Below are 16,477 nucleotides of genomic sequence, written 5' to 3'. Positions count from 1 at the left end.
GGATTGAATGTTATTGAATTTCCTTTTTTTTTTCCATCCTTTGACTTTGCCGAGCTACCGCTCTTGTCTTTTTGAACCTTGCTGCCAAGGGAGGGGACTACACATTCATGGGGTTGATTATCATGTTTTGAGGTCTCTCAAGTCTCCTCCTGAGGAAGTGGACTGGATCCATGAAACGCGCTGAGGAAAGACTTTTGGCATATTTGTTAAGATAGAGAGATCAATACAATTTGTTGTTTTTAAATGTTTTATTGTATGTATTAAACTGTTGTGGTAAAAAAAATATGTGAGAAAAAATGTTTTATTGGCCTCTATAAGTCCCAACTTTTTTCAAAGTAATTGGAATAAACATTTTTGGGGATGAGGCACATTGCTTTAAGGAATGTGCTGGAGGATATCCATTTGCTTCTATTTTGATTACATCCAGGGTTAGATTCATTTTTCACCAAGGTCATGTAATGATGATGGGAAAGTCGGACTGCTGCATAAAGTCTTTTCCACCACATCCCAAAGATTCCCAATTGGGGTATTGTCTGGATTCTCTTGTGGTCAGTTCATGTGGGCGATTGATGTATCATGTTCCCTGAACCCAGTAATAAATATCTAGAATTGTTTTTAAACGTTTTGTAACAAAAGGCTATAGCAACTCAGATTCTAGTTCCAAACCGAGAAGTGTATGTGTAGGTTAACATGCCATAATTCTACAATATATTTGCCTACCAAAATATATATAAATTATTTCAAGCTTTATTTATGAATCAAGATAAAGGTTGAGTATGGATTAGAAGTTTAAATAGGTTTATATTATTATATAAGTTAAGTAAATTAGCCTTAGTAAAAAGTATAATTTATAGGCAGCTTTTCCAGTATTTTGTGAACTACAACAGACAATCTACAAGTTTGTTCCTTGCATTTTTTTCATGCAAAGAATAGCCCTTGTTGAAATCATAATAGTAGGCATGTCATGTAAGGAGACAATTCCCTTCAGGAAAAGATAAGATTTTCAAAAAGCAGGGTAGGTGGTTTTGGAAGAGGTTTTTTTCAGGTCTCAGGGAAACCCTTCCTGGTAAAATCAATTTAAAAGCCAGGCCCCTTACAGTGGCGAATAGAATGCCAACTTTACAAATAGCTATGATCATTGTTGTCATGCAGCCACATCAGCCACAGCTTGACGAACCTAAATGATGGTCGAAACCTGGTTGAGAATGGCTTGATCATGGCATTAAAGGTCTGAGTTAGGATAAGTTCTGTTGGGTGTTTTTTTATTTTTTAAAGTAGAATGTGATGTTTTTTCTCCAATTGGGCAATCAATAAATTGGTAGTTTGCAGATACACCTTGATGGAGAACTATGAGGTTCTGATAGCTATATACTCACTAAACACTTATCTTTCAGGGCTAGAATATTGGTTCGGATTAAGGCCATGTTTTATGTTCATGGAAATAAAGGTTAGGACCATGCTTCAATTGTGAACATTGTTTCATTCTGGTGCTATACCAAAAAAATGGTATCATTGCCCATATGATTTTTTTTTTTTTATTAAATCATTGTTAAATTAAAAGTACATAGAAAACTCACCATCACAAAGAAAAACAGGGTGAAGAGGACCTGTGATTTCAGTGGACCAAAGACCCCTTAAAAAATGTTTTTGCTAAAAAAGTTCTAAAAAGTTGTGAGGGGGGATTCAGAGATTTAGTTGGGCATTAAAGCAAAAGAGATTTAGTTAATTACCTTTATTCTTCCTAAAATGCAACTTTTACACTTACTAAAATGAAGTATACCTTTTATGCAGGGGTTTGTATCTTCATTCCCAGTGTGAAATCACAAAATCCTCTCCTCAGCATATCAAACTTGATTGTGGCTGAACCAGGGAATAAACTTCCAAGATGCATAAGGAAGATCCAGTGATTTAGCTTTCTGTAATGTGTGCTGGTAATCATTATGATGTTATTGAACTAGCTTGATCTAAGCACAAATTTGAGAGTTTAATTTTCAGGACCATGAATAAGCTTTTTCTCCTTCTCCAGCTCATGGAAGTGAAAGTGTTAATTGGTAGTAGTTACACACTGTTTTTTTGGCATGGAAATGTTGGCAACTTGGCTGTAGCTACCATCTACAGCTGCATGCGCTTTAAGGTTTCTAAGTCCTCAAGGATATCTGATATACAAGAAGTAAGTCAGCATATTATGCACAATATAATTGTTTTTTATGGATACTTTCAAGGCTAATTACATTTTTTAATATTATGTAAGCAGCTGCTTTGCATAAATGTATGTTTTTTTCTGGAGTTGGTATTAAAGCAAACCAGACTAAATTGATTCCGGTAACATGTATAGTAGACAGGTGATATCATAAGCCATCATCACATACTTTGTACTTTTTGACACTGCAATACCACCTTAAGCATTAGCAGATTCTAAAAGAAAGGCATGAACTGACAGCTGTCAGATAGTTACTACAGAGTGATCTTTATTAAAGTACACCTGGCATTTGCAAAAAATGTTAAGTTACCCACATTTTACCTTTGTAGATCCTGCTGGCCTTTTGGATCTACTACAGCTCTATGTTCTTGATCCTGCAATGTATTGGTCAGTGTTTTGGATGACCCAATATCATTGTCACATGGAGGAAGGTATATATTATGCAAATACTAACATCCAGAAAAATTGGTATTTCAAAAAGAACCTTGTGGGGGGGGGGCCGGTTGCTACTATGGTAAACCTGTGGAACTAACAGTAGCAATTCTTATCAATTAGCAATTCTTATCAACCAGTAAGTGAGCTTTGATTGACATAATTCATTTGTGTTGAAACCTAAATAGTAATGATCATAGCACACATAAACTAAGTTTTGGAAAAAAAGTGATAGCATTTATTTCTAGTTTATTAAAGTGGGAATCAAACCTTTCAATGAAAAAAGGCAAGCAGGCAGGTTCTTATTATTGTAGATGGGAAATGCAGTATAACGGGGGAAGATGACAGAGCCTGCGATAGATCAAAGGAAGATGAGTTTATCTTTTAAAATGTGACTAGGCAGGTATGTTTTTTTTTTTTGGAGGGGAACATTGCCTGTCCTTTCTGTAGTAATCAGAACTGTCTGATCACATTTTTTAAGGTACTAGGCTTTACAAAGGTCCAGTTGCCCTTTAAAACGAACCCTCTGTGTGTGCTGTTTGTGTTGTCTGTGCATACCGTGTGTGTGCTGTTTGTGTTGTCTGTGCATACCCTGTGTGTCCTCGCACTGTGTGTGCAGTTTGTGTTGTTAGCTTGTGTGTGTGTTTGGACTGTGTGTGCTGTTTGTATTTACAGACTGTGGTTTCTGTGTATCTTCTCAGATATTGTGCATTGTTTCTGTGACTATTGCTATATGTTGCAGTATATGCAGTACTAGTTATTTTTATATTTGAATATGTATAATATTTTTTAGGCAAATATAAGCTACATGAATGTCTTTATAATATACCCTTTAATTCTTAACTAGAAATAAAACCATCTGTAAGCAGGGACCTGTAGTGCCATAGGTGTTCGTGTCTTATCCTTGTCATTTGGTGCCCCACTCACAGTGTAGTGCACATTTGTGTATGTTTTGTGCTCTCATGAGGTGTAACAATGGCACTTGCTGCCCTGCACATCTTCCTTGATGGGAGGAACAAGCAGTTAGGGCAGGCCTTTATGTTAATAGAAGCACATGACAGGAAAGACTGCTAGGAGAGGATGTGTGTGGCCCAGGTGACAATACAGGCCCTGCCATACAATGGCCATAACATTGCAGGTATGACCAGGTGTGGCATGCTTGGTGTTCTGTAGTCACAGTGTGGGGAAGACATGTTTACATAGCTATGGGGTGTTTCGTAGATCACTTTCAGTTTAGCAGAGATCAGATTACATCAGGCTGGGCTGTGCATTGTGTGGAAGTCCCCCTCCCCCAGGCTTCAGCTATGAAATAGATTTGTAATGTGAAAGTCCACAGTGTTCAAGGAAAAGAAACCACTGCTGCTGATGCTTTCGCTTCCATTTCCCCTCTCATCTTTGCAGTCTGTGTGTTTTCTTTCCAGATCTTCTACAGTAGAATCTCTAGGAATTTTCAGAAGTGGAAGGTGCACATGGGGTCCCCAGGTAAGACATACACCTTTATTTATTGTTACCATTCACTAGAAGAAGGCAGAATTCTCACTATAGCATTTGTGAGTCATGATTACATACTGCACATAATAAAATAAGGCCGTCACATGCTCACATATATAACCAGATCTGTAAAATGCGGTTCTGATCTCCAGCTGAGCTGATCATCTGACCGTTTAAACATTAAAAAAATGTGTTGAGCCCTTTCGAAAAATAATTCACCCATAATTCACTCACTAGATTAAGACTGCTTGCCAGACATCTGGAATTTCCTGTCTTTAGTTGGTTTTGGTATTTGTAACATTTGTGTTGTATAAAACACAAGAAAGTGTTATATCTACTGGCCTGATCAATGTTTAGCTGCTTGTGGACCCAGGGCTGTAGTTGTAAGTGTATCTAAAACCAGGAACCAAATTTAATACATTGCAACTTAGTTTGTGGATGTGGTGGCTTCAACAGTGTCTTTTCACTTTACTCTAAATTATTCTCAATGATTCTGCCAGTAACACATTTCTTACCTTATAATGACAACGCACATTTACTGTAATGTTTCTATGAAGCTACATACACACGTCAAATGAATGTCACCAGAGACAATCAGTCGTGTTTGCCCAGGGCAAAAATACATTGTGTACAACGGTTCTCCAACATAATTGCAATTCTCTTGTCCTCCCCTCTCCATAAAAAAAATGGTGCTGTGTGTTCACCAGTTGTTCATCTGTCACTGGATACATTCATGAAAGATTGCTTCCAGTGACACCTGACATCTTTCTGATGTCTTCATGGGGCTTAAAGCGGAAGTAAACCCAAATGTAACCCAAAATAAAAAAATCACGCTTTCAGTCCCGCAGTTCTGTATCCGTCGGGAGGTTTCTTTCATCCAGTCCCGCTTCGTCTTGGTATCCATCTTTGGGCCAGGGCAAAGGGAGCGCCAGGCGCCTCTATCTTCTCCTCTCTTTCTCAATGTTCTTCCTGCTTCCCCCAATCTCACACTGCGCATGTGCGATATTGGGTTGCCGACCTCATTGCGAATGCATTTTTTTTCCATATTGTTGAAAGGGCTCCTTCTGCGCATGCCCTTGCTGCGCATGCTCCCATTCATTCTTCATACCCTAAGCCAGGGGTGTCCAAACTTTTTGCAAAGAGGGCCAGATTTGGTGAGGTGAAAATGTGTGAGAGCCGACCATTCAGCATGTACTCAAGGTTAGTGTGGGCATGGTCTGCATGGGTCCTGCACATCAGATGCCCACCAGGGTGACGGGAGAGATTCCCTGTGCACGGAGTCCAGTGTCAGTGCGGGCCCCATGCAGAGCACGTTCTTGGAATCAGAGTGGGCGTGGCCAGTGCGGGTCCTGCAGAGCACACGTCCACTATAATGACTTAGGGGATTCCCTGTGCACACATGGGGACTCCCGTCCTGCTGATTATGCCCGGCAATAAATGCAAGGCTGTTGATCAACTCTAATGAAATATAAAATAGCTTTTTTGTACGCCTGTATTTTATGCTGTGGTCAACAGTTCTGGCGGGTCGCATAATGTTGATTTTATGACAGGTTGGGGGTCGGTGTAAATCTGAACACGGGGCACAATTGGACCCCGGGCCAGACTTTGGACATGCCTGCCCTAAGCCATCAAGAATTAGGGGGTGGTGCTGCACTTTTTTTTAAAAAGGGTGTTGCACCTAAAAAAAAAACACAAACTAAATTTTTACTTTAAATAAAAGGGTTGTCTACCCTTTTATGAAAAGTGAAAATTCTGATTTTAGGTACAATTTAGGGGCAGCGTTATCATCCTAGTAAAATATGTAGGGACTGCAGAATGCCTTCCCTATAATGGTGGAGGATCCGGATGGCTGATACCAATGCTTGGGATACCCTTTTAATATATACATGGCCTTATTAGCTGTGTTATTCAGGTTGAGCTGTTGAAACTTAACACTTGACAAGTGAAACCAGGAGATTGAGCACTGTTTTTGCTTTTTCCTTTTTCCTTTAAACAGCAGAGGAGGCATTAAAGGTCTGAAAGACTACTGTTGTTTTCCATAATAGTATTTGTCACTTCTTATGTTCCAGGCAGTCCCTTGTGACAGCAATAAAGTTAAAAAAGTGTTAAAATGTAAATGCATCAAAGGAAACAATATGTAAAAGATAGGGACCACTCCCCAGCCACAGCATACACACAACACATAGGACCCAAACAGTCTTTCATACATGTGTATACAGCTGTTACACAACTCACGTAAAGTATCTCAAATGCAAGAATAAAAAGACTTTAAATTCTTAGGCTTTGAAGGCTTTCAATGTGTCACCTATGGACAATTTTGGGTAATGAGTGATAGTTTTTTCTGGGCATGTGCAGTTCTGAGGCATGACTTATTGGATACTTGATGACCCAACCCAATCTTATATTTTTTTTAGAAAAATGGAAATTATATTGTGATTGTGATATTAATTAAAAAACAAATTAAAAAAGAATAGTCTAGCAGCTCATCTACAATAGAAACTTCCCTTCTCAGACTCTTGAACCATTTTTAGTTTCAGGATAGAACCTGAAAGGGAGAACTGAGTGGATTGTTTTCGGAATGTTGCAATAAATAATATAATAATAATTACATATCCTTTTTTGCACTCAGAATATGAATAGATATATATAGAGAGCTAATACCTTGTCTGAACCTACTGGTATATTAACAAAGTTCAGCACGACTTGGCAACCAGCAACTACTGAAATAATAAACAACTTAGAAAGCAGTATGAAATGTGGAATAGGGAAGGCACAGTGCAGAGAATAGAAAGAGATAGTCAGAATTAGGAATAATACAGAGCAGAGTACAGAATAAGACAAGGTGATGGGGAATGGAGAATACCCAAAGCATAGTATATAAAGAGGTGATGAAGCATAGGGACCACACAGGGCAGACTACAGAATGGAATAGTGGAGAGAGAAATAAGGAATGCACAACATATGGTATGAGGCAAAGGGGACTAAGTAATGCACAAAGAATAAAAAAAGTGATAGGAAATTGGGAACACACAGCACAGTCTGCAAAAAGAAATAGTGGGCGATAGGGAATGCAGGGAGTATGGTATTAAGTAGTAAGGAATCGGGAACACACAGTGCAAGAGAAGTTTTGGGAATATGGAACACACAGTGGGGAGCATGAAAGGCCTGATTTATTAAAACTCTAAGGCTGGAGAGGATACATGTTCATCAGTGAAACTGGGTGATCTAGCAAACCTGGAATGGGTTTCTTAAAAGTCATTTGCTATTTGTTAGCATGTGTTTTCAATCCTGGACCAGATCCATTTTAGGTTTGCTAGATCACCCACCTTCACTGATGAAAGTGTATCCTCTCCAGCCTTAGAGAGCTTTAAGAAATCAGGCCCAATGTGGGAAGTATGAAGCATGGATGGATTTTAGAAAAAGGTTTGGGGAATGGAGAACACACAATAGACTCGTAAAATGGGGCAGCGGGGAAAATTGAACACACAACACAAAGTAAGTAATAAGGCAGCAGGAAATAGGGAATGTACATTGCAAAGTACAAAATGAGACGTTGAGTGCACAGGAAGGACTGTATGTTTTGTATGCTAGACTTCCATACTTACAGTGCAGATAAAGAATTGTGCCCAATCATTGCTAACTGGGATAAACATCATTTTATCGTTGTTGTTTTGCAAAATAATGTATTTTTCTTTGTCCGTAGACACAGCATCTTTGATCTCCTGAGCCTGGTTGGTTCTCGGCTTATTCCTAAGATTTCAGCAGGAGTGCCAGAGGTATGTGATAACCCTATTGTTGTATTAAGGTTATGGAATGTGTCCATATAATTTTTTTCCGAATAATGTTACCCCTTTTGATCTTAAATTCTTCAGTGAGCTAAATTTTGTAATCTGTAGCAACCAGTCAGATTTCTTTGTATTAAGGCACTCTGTCATATTTGCAGCCGACCATTGTTTGTGAATAGTCCCTTCTTAACTCTTAGTGAACCTTAAATATTTTTTTTAACCCTACATTTTTAGCCCTTATTTATTTGATACTTTTCACACCTATCACCACCTGGAAGAAATTAAACATTAGCACTACCCAGTGCAACAGAAAGCTGAGCGGTATAACATGGGACCCCCTATGTGACTGAAACCTGATTTATGATATCATATTTAAATGGAGGGGTGCCCCTATATAAAACACATTTGTGTATGTTAACATTCCATTTTAAAGTGACCGTTTAAAGTGTTTTAACAAAGCTAGGCCCACCTATATGAACAAGTCACATAGGTGAAATACTTTCCCTTCTGGTGGTGGTAAGTATATTCATCTTATTTTTGAAAAACTTTTTTCCACCAACCCCAAACTCTGTATAGGACACAGTAGCAGAAAGAACCATAGTGACTAGACAGTTGGGAAGCATGCAGTCCAATAGACCTAGAAGTGTTGGAAAGCATTGTTGCCCGAACACGCACACGCTCACTTCCCATCAGAAATGTTTTTGTGTAACTTATTCTATTAGCAGTGGCTTTGTTCTTTGTATCTTTGTTACTAAGGAGACAGAGTATCCCTTGACTATAGTTTTTTATTTATTTTAATGCATTTAGCTTACTGAACATTTTAAAAATGTACAGTAATTATATATTTATGTGTGGAAATGTTGCCTGCCTAATTATAGGTAGGTTTATTTTATTTCAGAAAGGTCATTGCCCATCCCTTCTGCAGTAAACAACATTTTTTTTAAAAGGATGGTTCTCTTTTATTATATACTTGCAAATAGAACCATAAAACCAGCAATAGACACAAATATGAGATGTTGGAATTGTTCTGTTAAATTTGAGTTTGACCATAACACTCTTTCATCAGAAGGATTTGCATTGGTTTTTAAATATGAATGTGCATGAGAGTATTGACTAATGGATGACCATAGTTACATTTTACTTAGATTTCTTGTTAGTATATTTTTCTCTTTTATATTTTAAATTACTTATGAACAATAAAAGGCTGATAGAGGTTCTTACCTTCTCCTACTTTACTAAAAATGTATTCCATTGCTGTTGTTGTGTTCTGAACATAGATTTCCCCTCACTCTATGTCCTGGTGATAACTTTCTGCATTTGGTGTTCAGCTTTAAATTTTTTTTATTTTACTTCCAGAATGGACGGGTTTAATGTAGGATAAAAGTATCTTCATGTATTACTTCTCTCCTGAGATTTATGTGACCTGCTTTATGGTAGACTATGCATGACTGTAAGTTACATTCCATGAAATGGGGGGGAGGTAATTAAATATAATTGAGAAGATGAAGAGCCAACTGTAATTACATAATAGTTAGAAAATGCTATAAAGGTCAACTTTCACTTCTAAAGTGCCTGCTTACTCCAAAATTTGACAGACTAGCTCCCGAATTTTACAGTTAATTAGCCTGTATCTGCTGTAATCAGGGATAACATTGATAGTAGTGCTTTGAAGTGCTGCTAGCTACCAGAATGTGCACTTTATTTGAAGATCCTAAATACAGTTCTTTTCCTCTAACAGTAAAAAAAGCATAGAACTTGTACATTGACTTTAACTGTAGGTTTCAGCCAGATGATTGGAGGGAAATGGGTATCATGCACCTGCTGTTAGGGGGGGTCTCCTTTAAGAGTATGTAAAAGTTTGATTTGTGCAGCAATATCCCATTGTTTGTCTTTGTAATTCCATCCACAAAATAATAAAAAAGATATGGTGATGCAATAGAGGAATTTTTTTATGCATACCCTCAAATTCAAGCTCCAGTGCTTTGCCTTCAAATTCCTCCACAGTTATTGTCCCACTTACCTTTCTGACCTGGTAGAAAAATACTCCCCCAGCCGCTCTCTCCGCTCCTCCAATGACTTACTACTGGCTTCCTCACTCATAACCTTGTCACACGCATGGCTTCACGACTTTTCTAGAGCTGTCTTCCTCATTCTATTCGGCTTGCTCCTACTTTCTGTTCAATTAAAAAAAGAATTTAAAACCTATTTTTTTTAAACTTGCCTACCAGTCCTCTTCTGTCTTTTGAAAACCTCACTACTTCCCACAACTACATATCTCCACTCCTATTGTGTGTTACTTCCCCCACCTCCTAGATTGTAAGCTCTTCGGGGCAGGGTCTTCTACTCTTCCTGTGTCACTGTATTCGTCTGTCATTTGCAATATGTTGGCGCTATATTACTCTGTTTAATAATATTAATAACAATAATAATAATAATAGTAATACTCTCAAATGCAGTATTTCTAAGCTAGTTCTGTAAGAACAGTTGTAATCTGTATGATGTCACATTCCATTTCACAAGAGCTGGAATATCCCTGGTCATGTAACAGAAAAAAAATAGGATTGTACACTGTCCCAAGCCTTGTGTAATGTTTGAGAGCTACACTAATGCACAGGTTGTATGAAGTCTGCAAAACAACAAAACCTGAAAAAAAAGAGAATGTATACACACTAACACAAAAAAGTGCACAGGGGTGCTGTGGTCTTTTTCAGAAAAAGAAAGTCCTGGAAACCCCTGAACAAGGAGATTCAAGGAGTCCACCATGTCTTAGGTTAGGGCTCTCTTGAGAAGGGCAGATAAATATATATACCGTATTTTTTGCCGTATAAGACGCACTTTTTCTTGCCCAAAACTGGGGGGGGAAAGTTAGTGCGTCCTATACGACAAAGGCGTGATAAAATAATTAAAATAATATACTCACCCGATACCCGATCCTGCGTGTGTCTCTGGCTGCAGCAGCGTCTGTCTCCTCTTCTCTCTGGCAGCAGCACGTGTCTTCTCCTGTCTGTAAAGCAGAGCGAAAGAAGCCGGCACAGCGCCACCTGCTGTTCCCTGTCCTAACTGCCGTACAGTGGAAAAAAAGCACAGAGTGATCAGAAGGGGAATTTGAATGACAGAGTGATCAGAAAGGAATTTTGAATGACACAGAGTGATCAGAAAGGGAATTTGAAAGGCATAGAGTGATCAGAAAGGGAATTTGAATGGCACATGAGTGATCAGAAGGGGAATACCGGTATGAATGGCACATGAGTGATCAGAAGGGGAATAATCTTTCAGAATCTTTTTTTTCTAGATTTTCCTCCTTTAAAATTGGGTGCGTCTTATATTCCGGAGCGTCTTATACGGCGAAGAATACGGTAGTTCCTTACCCAAGCTTAAGGTAGCCCCAGATATATCCGCACCCTACCTCAAACTGTGCTGCACAAGTGCAAGATGTGGCAGGCTTTGTAAATATTAAAAAAATGCCATCCTAAAAGTTATCAGTACAGAAAGCTTTAGTAGCTGTAGTGATTTACTGATACACAGTGGGGTCCCGGATCCATTTTTCTTGGACATACCTAGGGCGCCACCCCCAATGGACACAGAACCACGGGCCCAACCACTTGGAATTCTGCCTCTTAGGAGAGAACTTACAACCCCAAACATTATAGGGTGGTTGTTTCAGTTTCCTCCCCACAGGTAGAATCTCCCAGGATCCCTTGGATCATACCAAGCCGAGTACTCTGCAGCCAGCACAAGTAAAGGTGCGTACACACTTCCAATTTTTATCGTTCCAATCGAACGACGAACGATCGATTGGGCAAAAAATCGTTAGTAAAAAAGTAACCAACGACGCCGACGAACGAGGAAAATTGTTGGAAACGAACGACCGGACCGGCGGATCGGATTGGGCGACGATCGTTGAACATCGTTCGTGTGTACGGTCGTTCGTTGATCGTCCATGTTCAGAGCATGCGTGATGAACGAACGTCCGTTCACTTTCCTGTCGTGCACATAGTTCCTCTATCGCTTAAACGATCGTATCTATTGTGTGTACAATATCTACGAACGATCGCGTCGTTACCTCTATGTGCAGGATCGGTGCTATACGATCGTTCATATATATCGTGCAGGAACGTTCGTCGTTCGTTTTCCGACGATAATAATTGGAAGTGTGTACGTAGCTTAAGCTAGGATAACAGCACAATTCCTTTGCTGGATGCTGATGGGAACAGCTATACTGATAAGATAAGCTCAGAGGTTCAGCATTATTATTTTGTTACCTTTGTTTTCAGTTGTATATTACATCTTTGTTGAAAGAATGCAGAGTCTATGTTGATTTATAAGCCTTCACTCGTGGGGAGTTGTGTTTGGATGAGCGTCTTATTTTTGCAGCATTTGGTAATACAGGCAGGTGTTGGAGCATGAACAAATGGAATAACCTGAATACATGATGATATTGAAAACTAGTTACAGAAGATCATCTAGTTAGTTTTGCTGTATGTTATTTATTCCCTAGATGTTTTATTGTATTGCTACCATTCGTTTTCTCATTTATAGGTACATAATTTATTTTTACAACTATTTACAGGTTGGTGTAATGTGCTGCTTAAAGGATACAGTAAATGTAATGAATGAATACAACATCAACATTTCTACAGCAAGTTCTCATATTTGAGCTTTTTCATGAAATGTCACAAGTTTCTTCTTTTTTACTTATTTAAACATTATTTTCCATTGACCAGGATGATAAAGGCTGGGTTCACGTCTGTGCAGCTGGGACCCAGCGTAAAGCCCTGTGCAGGCAGTTAGATAGAGCTCAGATTATTGGCACTGGAAACCCTCTTTCGTGAACCTCTTTTTTTTAAATTGAGGGTTGCAGTAAGTACCTTATTCAAACCGAGTAAATCTACTCATCCAGATCCCATGTGTCCTGCCATTACCACCAGACAAGGAATATGGCCTAATATACTGCTACAAATAGTTTTTCATCTATTAATTGATTATCCAATTATTAAAGAAATATGGGAAGTTTCTGGCAAAATACCATGTTGTTCCTTACAAACCTGTTGGGATGACAAGTCCCCTTAACAGGAAATTCTATAACTATAACATTGGGCAGGCTGCAGTTTTCTTATAGGTTATGTATACAGTAATTGAAATGAGCTGATGGTAGCCTCAATCAGGTACTTTTTTATTTTTCCCCAAATACCAGCTTTATGGTGAACAGGAATACAAACCCTATCACCAAATAAAATGGCACCCTTACTGTATATCTATTTCATCCGTGTATTTGGATGTTTGCTTGGAGTTAAGCTTTAAAACTACATAGGGATTAAAACGTGTTTATATGTGTAGACACCATCTGGCATGAACAAGTGCCATCCTTGTAAACTATATGTTGTTTTGCCCGATTTCAATTTTGCTTAAAACTGCCACAGTCCCCAAAAAGGTATAAATATGGTATCCAAAAATATCAGGATAGGGGACTTTCATGGCAGTTAAATCTTATAAAATTAATACATTTTATTTACATAATTTTAAAAGAAGTTTATACATGCCTCTCCCCATTTAGCAATTCAGGGGAAGTTAAATAACATCGTAACATACATAGGCTGAATACATTGTACACATTACATATGTAGGGATCATCCGACGCATTTTGCAGACAAGGTCCACTTCCTCAGGGATGTAATTAGTAAAAGCAAACAAGGTGTATCAGCACTACATTGCAATACAGAAAAGTCATATAACTGCATGTACAATCTTATACAATATCTTTAAATATTAAACCTTATATAAATATACATACCAAAAGTCAATTCAACTACAAGTGCACATTGTCACCTGGTATAGAGGCAGGTATAAAGCAGGGCTAAAACTAAAACAACAGAGATAGCGGTATCCCAGTGCCAACCTTGTGCAGACACCTGCAGCACCAACTAACCAACCATAGGATTTTGACAAGGATTTCCAACACTTCCAATCACTTTTTCCCTCGATCAGGGGACTGTCATCCAGTGTATATGGTCACCTTTAGAAAATAAGATGTTCCATTCTGAAACACATAAAATAACGTAATTGCACTTGCTGTTACCTTTACAATGCTGTGAAAAGGTTTTCCTTCACTTGAACCGTTGCCATGGAGACTTTGAACTAGCAAGACCTTTATCTGTCAGTTAAGTGTCTGGCATGACACTTTTTTCCACTGTACTTTTAGTGAGAACAGTTTAGATATTATTTGCCAAATTAGATGCTGAGCACTAACAAATTAAAGGTCATGTATTGTGTGCAGTCAGGCTTTTGATTGGCAGAAACTTCAAGCTTAGTGCTATGTACACATTTCACCCATTACGAATAGTCGCACTTGTTTTGAGCGAGAATTTGACATGTATACAGTGGTCATCTGATGTTGTTCTTCATTAGTCGTTAAGCACGAATCCATGAACAACAGCTATAGGAGTCTGGGGAGGAGAGCACAGTGGGGTGCTACTCACTCATTCACCCCCCTCCCCTCTACATAGAACAGGGATGTGTACACAGCCCAAAGCAGAATTTTAGATCTGTGGAGGATCCATAAAGACCTACAAATTTGAACTATTTGGTCAGTAATCCTGCCATGCAGCACTAGGGTTTGTATGTTTTTTTTACTAGCACTCTGGTTTCCTCCCACATCCCAAAACATGGGGGTAGGTTAACTTGCTCAAATTGTCCTTAGGCTATATTACGAACAGTAGACTATGACTATGGTAGGGATATTAGTTTGGAATCTCCTTTGAGGGACAGTTGAGCCCCAGACAGATATCAGAGATGTCAGATTATCATTGTTGGAGATAATACTTTGTGATCCAGGTCCTCACCACAGAAAAGACCGTATTTTTATATCCCAGGTACGTATGTTAGCATACAACGAGACATGTTGTTTGTTATCACTGCCCCCTTAAACTTGGATCTAAGAGTTTCTATTGAACATTAATGCATTGATAGAGCAAAACAAAGTAATAAATCCAAAACATATTGATTGTGCCAGCATTGTTTGACATCAAGCTGGTCAAGAAATATTTTGACAATAAAATAACATTCTCACTAGGAATAGAAGAGTATTTAGCTTCAATGTTTAGACCAGCCTTTCTCGACCTCTTTAACTTGGGGGAATCATTGAGATAACTTTCAGGTCTTCAGGGACCCCCTGCTATAGTTACTATATCCACAGCTCACAGTACATTAGCTTGGTGCTGAGTGAGAATGTCTCTTACATTGCTGGCTATATGGAAGAATGTTACACATACAGATAGCCAGAACAATTATTAGGATTATTATTATTAATATTATATAATAATAATAATATAAATAAACAGTATTTATATTGCGCCAGCTTATTACGCAGCGCTGTACATTAAATAGGCTTGGTATCACTTAAACTGACCTGAGGAGCACAAATTGCTCATTTCTCTAGAAACCCCAAACAACCTCTGGAGGAACCCTAGGGTTCCATATAAATATGGTTGAAAAACAAACATTGATTAGTAATGTTACTGTAGACACAACTAGACCTTCCAATATAGAATTTATATACAGAGTGTTCTTCACATAGGATGGAGGAACAGAAAAATGTATCAGTAAAACCATATCAATATAGACCCTAAATATGTCCATTAGCCTCGACCAGAAATAACTGCCTCTCCTTCTCCTGGCAGTTGCAGCAGAGTGCTAGCAAAAAAAAAAAAAAACAGGTGTCACAGGATTTTTCTCCCTTAAAAGGGTTTCGGGAAAAATATAACATTGCATGGTTGATAATTGCAAACTCTTCTATGGAAGCTATGCAACATAGAATTAGGGATTTTTGTATGTACTAACTTGAGTCACCACAACATTTCCTGCCTTGTCCAGTCGTTTGGCTAATTGTTATGCCGGCATTGACTCCAATTTTGGAAAGGATTATCTTTTAATTCCCTAACAAACTGTTTTTAAAAATAGAGATATACTGAGATAACATTCCAAATGTACATGTATTTATATATTATGTACATGTATATTTTTCAAATTTGGATTCACATTTGGTCAGAATTATTTTTTAAAAGTGCTCACCTTTCATGATTCGGTGAAGACTCTTGAACCTTTATAGTCTTGGTGTTTTAGTTTGGACCAGACATTGATATATCCAATTAAAACAATTCTGCTCCACAAGTCCCACATATCTTGATGTCTGTGCTGATGTGAGATTTGGTCCTATCAATTGTAATGCTGTATTACACAAATAGCCGAAGTGTAAGTCTAGATGTGCTTTAAAGTGTCAATTTTTGGTTTGTATTTTATTTTACACAACAACTGTTATCTAAATAAGAACGTAGTGATTTAGTGGCTGATACAGAATGCTGGCTGAAGAGCACTTATGTAAAAGTTAAGATGCTCCACATGAAACACATTTTACTTTGATTCCCAGTTTAGACAGACAGAATCATTGTACTATGTCACTCATTCATGTCATGCTCCTTCTTTGTAATTATTTTAAGGATTTAAATTAAATGAACCCCCCACTGTCAGGCTACAAAGGCTACACTTTCTTACATAATTTTGAAGATTAGTACTT

The 16,477-nt window shown here is 38.2% G+C and overlaps 1 protein-coding gene across 3 annotated transcripts in view; it reads left to right on the top strand.

Moving 5' to 3' along the window:
- DTX3 (deltex E3 ubiquitin ligase 3) overlaps nucleotides 1-16,477 on the top strand; it is a 57,644-nt gene that overhangs the window by 7,546 nt on the left and 33,621 nt on the right. For 2 of the 3 annotated variants that reach the window (XM_072407327.1, XM_072407346.1), the window contains exons 1-3: nucleotides 3,693-3,770; nucleotides 4,054-4,114; nucleotides 7,827-7,899. The gene's annotated coding sequence lies outside the window, so the exon portion shown is untranslated. Of the gene's footprint in view, nucleotides 1-3,692; nucleotides 3,771-4,053; nucleotides 4,115-7,826; nucleotides 7,900-16,477 lie in introns of those variants that run through there. The other variant, XM_072407336.1, reaches the window with a different exon arrangement.

The sequence above is a fragment of the Pyxicephalus adspersus genome, chromosome 1 (assembly GCF_032062135.1).
Source record: "Pyxicephalus adspersus chromosome 1, UCB_Pads_2.0, whole genome shotgun sequence".
NCBI lineage: Eukaryota > Metazoa > Chordata > Amphibia > Anura > Pyxicephalidae > Pyxicephalus > Pyxicephalus adspersus.
Note: the sequence above shows the minus strand (reverse complement) of the source record. Positions and strands in the feature narration are given on the sequence as shown.